General features: G+C 38.1%; 1 protein-coding gene and 1 pseudogene across 2 annotated transcripts in view; both read right to left on the reverse strand.

The window, feature by feature from the left end:
• The window catches only part of ADAMTS3 (ADAM metallopeptidase with thrombospondin type 1 motif 3), a 272,211-nt gene that overhangs the window by 80,020 nt on the left and 182,510 nt on the right, over positions 1–9,681 (reverse strand). The window lies entirely within an intron of this gene.
• On the reverse strand, positions 6,062–9,487 carry LOC109394817 (UDP-N-acetylglucosamine--peptide N-acetylglucosaminyltransferase 110 kDa subunit-like; annotated as a pseudogene).

Consider the following 9,681-nt stretch of genomic DNA (forward strand, 5'->3'; position numbering starts at 1 on the left):
AATGGCAGGAGATAAAGATAAAATTGAAAAGATTACAAGTTCTGATCAAGTTCTGAATCTGATACAAATACATTGGGGTTGGGATGCAATCTTAAGCATATGGTCATAAAGGCATATGATCATACCCTATATTCTATTTTCTTCTTCCTAAGGAGAATGTCAATTTTATTTGAGGTGGCAATAAACCCAGCTAAAAGTCATTCCCAGTCTCCCTTGTGACTAAGGACCACACATGACTAAGGCTAAGCCAGTGAGATATGAGCAGAAGTAGTGCTCATACCTCAGTGGCTTGTATGGAGGGCTTTAGCAAAGGTTCCCCAAAGGAAGGTGATTCATCTTGGTAGGTGCGTTCCTTTGTCCCTCCACTCAGTATTTCTTTCTGCAGCCTGGAAACATGGCCATGATATTAGGAGTTCTATGAGGTGATGTTGGAATACTCCACATGTGCGGAGTAAGGTAAGACAGCTATAAAGAAGGGATCGGACCCCACGATGACTGTGGAGCTATCCCCGCCCTGGATTACCTAACACCAAGCTTTACTACACATGAGGAAGAGCACCTCTAGTATATTTTGGTCATGTTTGGGTTTTCTTTTTTTTTACATCACTGAATCTAGTCTTTATAGCTATGACACTGGAAAGATTCGATTTTGTTTATTAGGTTCTTCCAGCATTCCTGCTCCCTTTGGAATGCAGGCTAATATGTGCATAAATGAATGCTAAAGTAAGATTCACTTTATCAAAATGTCCCACAGCAATTTTCTTTATAGTGCATCTACTTCAGAAAATGAGGAAGAATCATACTGTTTTGCAGTAACAATAAATACAAGATGAGCCTATATGTAGAAATTTATATGAACAGAATACTGCAGTGAAAATGAAGTGACTGGAATGCCAGTAGCTGTATGTTCCAATAGTAGGTGGAGATCCTAAGGTTGGAGCTAAAAATAGGTGTAAAATTCAACAATGTCATATGTTAACATCAGAAGCAGAGAGCAGTTAACTTAAATAATTGTGTTCACGTGTTTGTATCATCCAACAGTGATTTTTCCATTCTTTTAAAAATTTATATTGTTATCAATTTCTAAAAATATACAGTAACAACATCTCCATATATATGAGGGTACCATTCTACCAAGTTATAAAATATTTCTGTGAAAAGCAGCTAAATCCTTCACCAACTGGGGAATTCCATATTAATAGTTCAAAGAACTACATGCATGCTAATTTATGATGGCCATTCTGAAGTTTCATTAAGTAACTTTAAAAAAATAAAAGACATTACCCTTGAATGAATATTAGTTTCCATGATTTCTTTTCCCCAAAAGTTTTAATTCAAAAATACATGTGTTGCTTTTGTTTTCACTGACTACTTTAAGGGATACCATATGGCATTTTTTTAACAGACAACTTACCTTTTAAGTGAAGAAAAGATTTTATGCTTTGGGTTCATGATCATTAGCATGCAAATAAAAGAGATAAGTCACCTCAATGTCCAATATATAGAAAATTATGACTTTTAATAAGAATCTTCTATATGACAGAATATTTTTATCTGCAAATAAAGAAAACTTAAAGTATTTTAAGCAACCAGAAAACATATTAGTTTGCCTTACAAGAGGTCCTGAGGTAGGGTGATTCCTGGGTTAATTAGTAAATCATCAACTACCCAGTTTTTCCATCTTTCCATATCCTGCCATTCCTGGTGTACAAACTCTGTCTTCAGATTAGCTTCTTTGATTATTCCAAAATGGCTATACCAATTCCAGCATCATATCCAGGTACAACAAACTGTATCTTCACACATATCTTAGGAGTAGGCAAACATCTTTTGTAGAAGCTTTTTGGTTCATTCAACTACAGTTTTCAGTGATTAGAACTGAATTAAATGTCCATGTGAAAATCATTCATAGGTAAGAACAGAGCCTCGCATATGTCTTAGTCCAATCAAATGTCAACCTCTGTGACTGAGGCCAGCCTCTTCTGAAGCACACGTTTAGGAAAAGTGTGGGTTTATGGATAATACTAAAATCCTATTAAAAAAAATAGAGGGGGAAGTCCTTAAAATAAAAAGGGGGGGTGGGGGTGGGGAATGGATGATGTACAGGCAGCCCACACTGCTGAGCCCTCCATCTCAGATTCGCCTCTTCCCTCATTCCCTAGTAACAGTCTTCCACTGGTTTCTTTTATTCTATATTAGCTTGCATTAACACAGTGTGTGTTTAATTTCTCTTATTGTAATTTATTTGCCTAGAGATTACTTCTGCATTCTTTTGGCCTCTTCATGAGTTTGGAAAGGTACAGTCCTTCATTCTCCAAGTAGTGTACTCTCCAACCATTTCTTGAATAAATCACTAAAATGTTTGGGTGTAGACTGAGCAGTCACATAAAATACAAGATTCTCTGTTAAACTCAAATTTCATATAAACAACAATTTTTTTGTGTGTGTCCCAAATATTGATTGAGACACCTAATGCTAAAAACTTACTGTTTATTTGAAATTAAAATTTAAATGAGAATCTTGTATTTTTGTTTGCTAAACCTGACAACTCTAGGTGTGGGCAACTATCTTTCTCCAGGCAGTCCATGTAGTTATGTGGATCTATACCCTCCGGCCTCACTTCTGCATGCTACCCCTCTATACTCAGCTCTAGCAGTGGGCACTGACTCAGGCATGGCTGAGTACTATATTCTACTGCCTTGACTCTAGTAATTGGTTAATGGTGGGCAAATTGCCTACATCATGCCAGTCAAACTATAACCTAGGACTGTTTTCTTTGGAGCTACTAGGGAAGACAAGTTTTCTTTCCTAAGTTCAAAATAAGCAGAATATAACACTGCAGCTATTTGGGGCTAGCTACTGAGCTAGCTATTGGTCTACATTTAGTGCAAGAAGAGAAAAGTGAAGATTACTAATGGAGAGAATAGTTTATGTTCCAATGATGACTTAGAGCCTCTGAATCTAACCATCCCTTAAACCTTGGTCTTTTCAGTTTCATTAAGTCAATAAACTATTACCACCTCATTTTCTTTGCTATCTGCTTTTTAAAAATGTTTTGCTTAACAGAGATTGATCTTTGTTCCTAACAACTAAAATTAAAAGAACGCTGATTAATAAACCCATCTATACTTTTCCTGCTATAGTCATCAATCGTCCTCAGTTCCTTCCTACTCTTCTTTAATAAACTATTTTCAGGCTATACCATCCTTATATGATGATGGAAGGAGAACTGACTCTGGGTGGTGAGCACACAATGCAATATACGGATGATGTATTACAGAAATGTACACTTGAAGCCTATATAATTTACTAACCAATGTCACCCCAATAAATGTAATAAATAAAATATTAATAGTTGAGTATATAAAAGAAAAGAACAATATATTCTGTGTAATCTCCCAAATTAATTATTTTATTCTCTTTATTTCATTTTAAATGAAGGGTTTTGTTACCAGTGTTCTGTTTTCTAGTTTGTTTCTACTGTTGCTCTTATTCAGCTAAAATCATACAATTAGTTCTAGAAGACAGTACAGTTTTTTTTTTCAAATTTTACTACTCTGTACATTCAATAGCATTTTAATTAACATTTAGCTCCTCTTGATTAAATTATATTTTCTTTTTAAGGGCAAATTATTCATTTATTGTTCAAAGATCTCAAGACTACATCTGCGATTCTGTTGCACAATTGAAATGTTTTACTTTTTTGATAAAGCAGAATAGAATAGAAAAAACAATTAGTTTCCAGTAATACCTACATCTATATTCAGAATTAAGTCTTGTACAGACATATTGCATGGAAATAAAAGCCTGTTACAATAAGCAAAGCTTTAACCAGAGTGTCTACTTTTTGAGCCAGGAAAAAGTTCATCCCGATAGGAGAAATGATGTTCTTTGCATAATAGCTGTAAGGTCACAGGCTCGAGGACATTGGAAGTATAGTATCCTATTCCACAGTAAGTATTGTAGTTTGGTGAATTGCAAACATCAGTTTATCTGCAACCGTGCTGGCAACCTTTAACTGATATTTCAATCACGTAAAAAATAAATTAAGAAACCCCTAAACTGATGGTTCCTGATTTACATTGTTAAAAGTTACTCAGTTTATTAACATGAAATTCTGGCTAAAAATTACATCTGAGTCTCCTTGCTCAGATTTTGGTTAATAGTAACAACCTTTCAGAAGTTCAAGTTCTTATTAATATATAATTTGTCAGGATACATTCAGTCATCAGTTGCCACTATAGAATAGGTACATTGCCTCAGTGCTTTGAAAAGATGTTATAATCTAGAACACTGCTAGCAGACAAAAAATTATCTGTTACTGGATAGCATAAGTGTAATACAGCAAGACAAAATATAATATTCACATGTTGGCTTGTTCAACCCTCAAGCTCTCAATCCTATTCCAATGGTTCTTAATACCAAGAACTCAAGCTCCAGGCGGGCTAAGTCTAACTTGTACTCCAAGCCGAGTAGTAGTACACTTCGCTACTACTGAGGCTGAATCCATACAGACTTTAAGACCAAGTCCAGAAGACAGTTATTATATAATATCCTAGAAGGTCTGAAAAATAATCACTTGTATACATAGCTGGTCCTTTAGAGCTTTTAACCTATAACATGTTTTCTGATGAAAGTTACTTAATGTATTCACAGTCACAGTGATTTACTGATCAAATATTTGAATACTTATACTTACCTGGGATTTCATTTTTGCTAACAGAAATAGGAAGAGCAGGACTCACCAAAAAATAAAAATAAAAAATAAAAATAAACCACCACCACCAACAAAAAATCCCCCACAAAACTTAGAAAGGAAGTTAAAAATCTCATCACATACTATCACTTCTGGAAGCAGCATTGAGGGGCAGTTGAAGGCAAAACACTGGTGAAATAGGTTAAGACTAGACCAAAAATTATCTCTATAGTATTATCATCAGGGACAGTACCACAACCATGTCCTTCAGAATTAGCAATCATTCTGAAGACTTTTCATTTGGCACCGGATGATGTGTTTCAGAGAAACACTCTGGGATGTTTTGAATCAAACTTGGTTTTGTTAGCTGAGTTACAGGAGGAATTTTTTTTTTTTTTGGTTTATAACAATAGAAATGTATTCTGTCTCAGTTCAGGAGAAGCTTTTTCAAAGTGAAAAAATAAGCAAAATCATAAAACAAATTAAAAACTTAGAAAATATTTACTATATATATCACAGAATGATGTCACAATCACTTAATTGATAAAGAGCTTTTAAAAACTGGAAAGAGAAATACCAAATACCAATGGGGAAAATATGTGAACAGAGAGTTCAAAGAAAAAGCAGATGTCCTTCAACTTATGAAAAAAGGCTGACCTTCACTCATACTAAGAGAAAGGAGAAATTTTAAAATAGGGGCTGGGGAAGTGAAGGAAACAGACCACAAAAAAATTTTGAATCATCATCTAAAACCAACAAAGCACTGATAGCTCCAAACATTAGGTCAGACACTAAAAGGACTAATACAGGCCTAAGTGGTTTATAAAGCCTATAAAAAGATTACATCAATAACGTCCCCATTTATCTGTAGTTCAAAAACTAAAACAAGGAGCAACATTTAAGCTTAAAGCCTATCTCAAGAGAACCATACACACTTCACATGAATAAAAACACATGAAACCAAAGATTTTAAAAAGCTACAATACCCCAAATATAAATTAAAAAAAATATTTCAGAAGACCCAATCAATCCAGGGAACCACAAAAAGGTTGCACAATCTAGATCTCCCCTCCACATTAACCAACCCATGGAAGGCCAAGGAAGAGCAGACCTTCCAGACCTACGCGCCAGCCAGTTGCTGCCAAATCCTATATCAATTCCTTGTAGAACAGCGGTTTCCCATCTCGTGTCTCTCCCTATCAGGCAGGAAGCAAGCCTGTCTGTGCTATTCTATTATACTTACTTGTCACCCATCTGCAACGTGGTGCTTTACAGATAGGTAAAAAGTACATTATCTAGTTCCCTTCCTCCCAGAAGGTTGAGGCTCAGGTACAGCAGCAGTTCTCCTGTGTATATGGTCTTTATTTAGGCCAACTCAGTTTCTCCAACAGGCTCAATCTTGGGATCAGGTTTGTTGCCACCTGCATAATGCTCCTACGTCTGCAGAGCTGCTCTAGTTCTGTTGTGTATTGTTCAGTATTGGACAGAGGGCTAGATATTCTCTGCTTCCAGACTTTGCCATGAATTTTCTTCAGGTTTTCTAGATCAGTTCACAGTTTCTCAGCTATCTCATCATATCCTTGTCTATTTGTAGTAATAAGCTCAAGATAATCTAAACAAGTGAGCTGGAAAGGTGCAGCTCGAGAAGCAAGAGTCTCTCCTGACATAGTCACCACAGGTGCCCCCACCCAGAGGACAGCCATCCCTGTGGTGTGCCCAGTACAGACATGTTCCTCTTTGGGAGCAACAGGTGAAAAAATGATATGGTTCTGAGGAAGGCCCACATTTTGTGCATACTATTCAATATTAGGTTCTCCTGTTGCTGGGAAACGCAACAGCCACAGCATGCTATTGGGAACACACTTCAGAATATTTGCCCACATCAGAATGGAGTCAATGGAATTGTAATAGATAAGTATGATATCGGGGGTGGGAGGGCAGTAGATAGGGGAGAGAGGTTGTTTCTGTGTGAAGGGTGAAAAGGAGAACTATTGCATTGTTCAGTACACCTGAAACTAGCAATAAAATAAATAAATAAATAAATAAATAAATAAATAAATAAATAAATAAATAAATAAAAAGAATATTTGCCCACATCAGCAAAGTAGAAGGGTCAATTTTTGATCATTGATTACCATTACAGTATACAATGGCATCTTCTGGTAACCTGTACTGAGAACATGTGGTTACAATAATGGTACGGGGAACCTCCTCTCAGTGGCAGCCTTACTGTTGATCTGGGTAGTTGGCAGTCTGTTGCTAAAACTGAATCCATTGTTATCTGAATTTGTCCTTTGTTAATCATTTCAATACTGCTTCTGCAATAGTATTTATAGGAATAACTGGCATATTAAGAGCTGTATTACTGCTGTCTGTATTGTCTCCTCCATCAGGATGTTTCATCTTGACAATTTTCACATTTGGTAGACTACCAAGAAATGCTTTGAGGTCGTTGCCATTCAGAACAATCCTATTGTCATAAACGTGCCCACTAGACTTAAAATCGATGACTCCCTTTGCCTTCAGATGAGGGGACATATTAGCATGATCACCAATAAAGTGTGGGGCATATAAGCCAGTTTCTCAGAATCCTTCCCAGCAACTTCAGCTGGTGAAGTTTCCTGATCAATGATGATATAATCCATAAAAAGTGCACCACTAGTCCCTGGATATCCCAGCCACATTGCCTGAATAGGAGCTTGCCTGAAAGCAAATAATTCACTTCAAGCACCCTTTGTATAACCATTCACATTTACGAGGACTTGTGTACCGTCCTGACAGGTGTGATCAGCTGTTTTTACATGGAATCTGAGAAAAATCAATGAAATGATTTGCTGCTGTCCTCACCTTCACTTGAAAGTTTGTGCCATCATCTGGGCTCAGGGCATAACAGAACACCTCAAATTTTCCAGGATTGTACATGCCTGGGATGGACTGCATAAAGTGAGAAGTAGAATGATTCCCAAAGTCAGAACTCCTATAGCCTACACGCAGTCGACCATCACTGAGCTTCACGTCCTTTGGATGCTCATATGGTGGTTTATGAAGGACATTAATCTTATCCTAGTAGAGGTTCCCATGCCTCTCAGCAATAGCCTCCTGAAGCCACAAGAAAGACGATATAGCATACTATGATGAGGATGCACAGAAGGCAACCTATTCTCTAACTAGGCAGCGACAACACTAACCAACTTCTTCATTTGCTCACCATAGTCTGTCCAATCACAGACAACCTGCAGGCAATGAGCCAAGTTATAATAAGCATCAGGAAAATCAGGCTTAAGTTTCAGAGCAGTGCAGTTAGAAGCTATTCCTTCTGGAATATTCTCTAAATCCTTGTGAATGGAAGCCCAACTTCTGTGGGCATCTGCAAATGCAGGGTCAATCTGAATGGCACGACTGTAACACTGCAAGGCTCCCTGAACATCCTTCATCTCCTATAGCATGTTCCCCATGTTAGAGTAGGCATCAGCAAAGATAAGGCTGCTTCGAATAGCCTCCTTATAATGCATCAGAGCTTCCTGCAGTTTTTTCTGCTGCTGTAGTACATTTGCTAAATTTGAATGAGCAGCAGCAAACTCTGGTAAGACTTCTGATGCTCTGTGATACAAGCAAACTGCCTTTCCCTGTTCTCATTTGATATTGGCTAAGTTATTCAGAGAGTGTGCAAGAGTGGAACACAGCTGGAGAGCTGTATTATAATAATGTGCTTCAGCAACACTGCCCTTTTCTTTGAGAGCATTGGCTAGGTTGCCCTAAGCATCAGGGAAATGTGGTTGCAGTTCAACAGCTCGCCTATAGTTGTCTATTGACAGATCTATCAGGCCAGCTCATACCATACACAAGTCAGGTAGCTGTGCACCACTGCACAATTTGGACTTAAGCTTAGAGCATGAAGGCAAGCTGCCACAGCTCTGTCAAAAACCAACGCCTCTTTCAAGACATTTTCTAAATTGATATTAGCATCCAGAAATTTGGGATCATGGGTGACAGCCTTATCAAAGTGATGAATTGCAAGCCAAATTTCCTTTTGTGCAAAGAAAATACAGCCAAGATTACTCCAAGTTACTGCAAAATTCAGTTGTGTCTCAATTGCTTTCAAATAATATGCCATGTTTCTCATCATGTGTCTTTTTTTCTCATCATGTGTCTTTTTGGTGTGTTCCTTGCTGGGAGACGAGGCGTGTGTCAGCCATAGATCCAGGTCTCAGGCTCCCTACAGAGAGGCACCTTACTAATGAAATAGGAGGTTTTACCCACCTGACACTTTCTTTGAAGTGACCCAGGGTTTTAAGCAGGTTTCCCTGGTCACTGAGAACACAGAACAAATTAGGAGTGTACTGAAGAGCAGAGATGTAAGCTTGTACTACCCCTTCCATGTCACCTGCTGCTACCAAAGCAGCTGCTGGGTTAATATAATCGATGAAATCTGGTTTGAGACATAATGCATGCTGCTAATGCTCAACTGCTTTCTGCAACTGTCCTCTTTCCTTGTACACATTCCCCAAGTTCGAATAGGCTTCTGCCAGATGGGGGCTCTGTTTAATTGCCAGAGTGCTAAAGTGAGTAGATCTGTCCATCCTTCAACACTGAAATTATGTAGATGAAAGTATTAAAAGCACACCAGTATTGTCTACCTCTTGTCTCCAGAGCTGCAGGCAGTGTTTCTCAGTTGCCTCAAAAATTTCCTGCCTGATATTCTCGATGTGCCAACTCAGCTAAGCCTTGAGAGGAAAGCATATGTTTCATTGGTTCTGTGCTATCAGCCACGTTGCCCATGGAAGATGCCATTTGGAACTTCCTAAGGGAGAGTCAGAAGGGGGTTATTGAGTCCCGCTGTCACCACTGTTGGCAGGACAGTTTCTAGAGATAGTAGTGAGAAGGCAGCAGTGGATCAGGGCTTTGGCAGGGATACGCAGCGGCAGCAGTTACAGACTTCAAACCTCAGGAACTCTGGTTGGCCATCTACCTCTCACAGTCTTAAA

This window comes from Hipposideros armiger, unplaced genomic scaffold, assembly GCF_001890085.2.
Source record: "Hipposideros armiger isolate ML-2016 unplaced genomic scaffold, ASM189008v1 scaffold_439, whole genome shotgun sequence".
Classification (NCBI taxonomy): domain Eukaryota; kingdom Metazoa; phylum Chordata; class Mammalia; order Chiroptera; family Hipposideridae; genus Hipposideros; species Hipposideros armiger.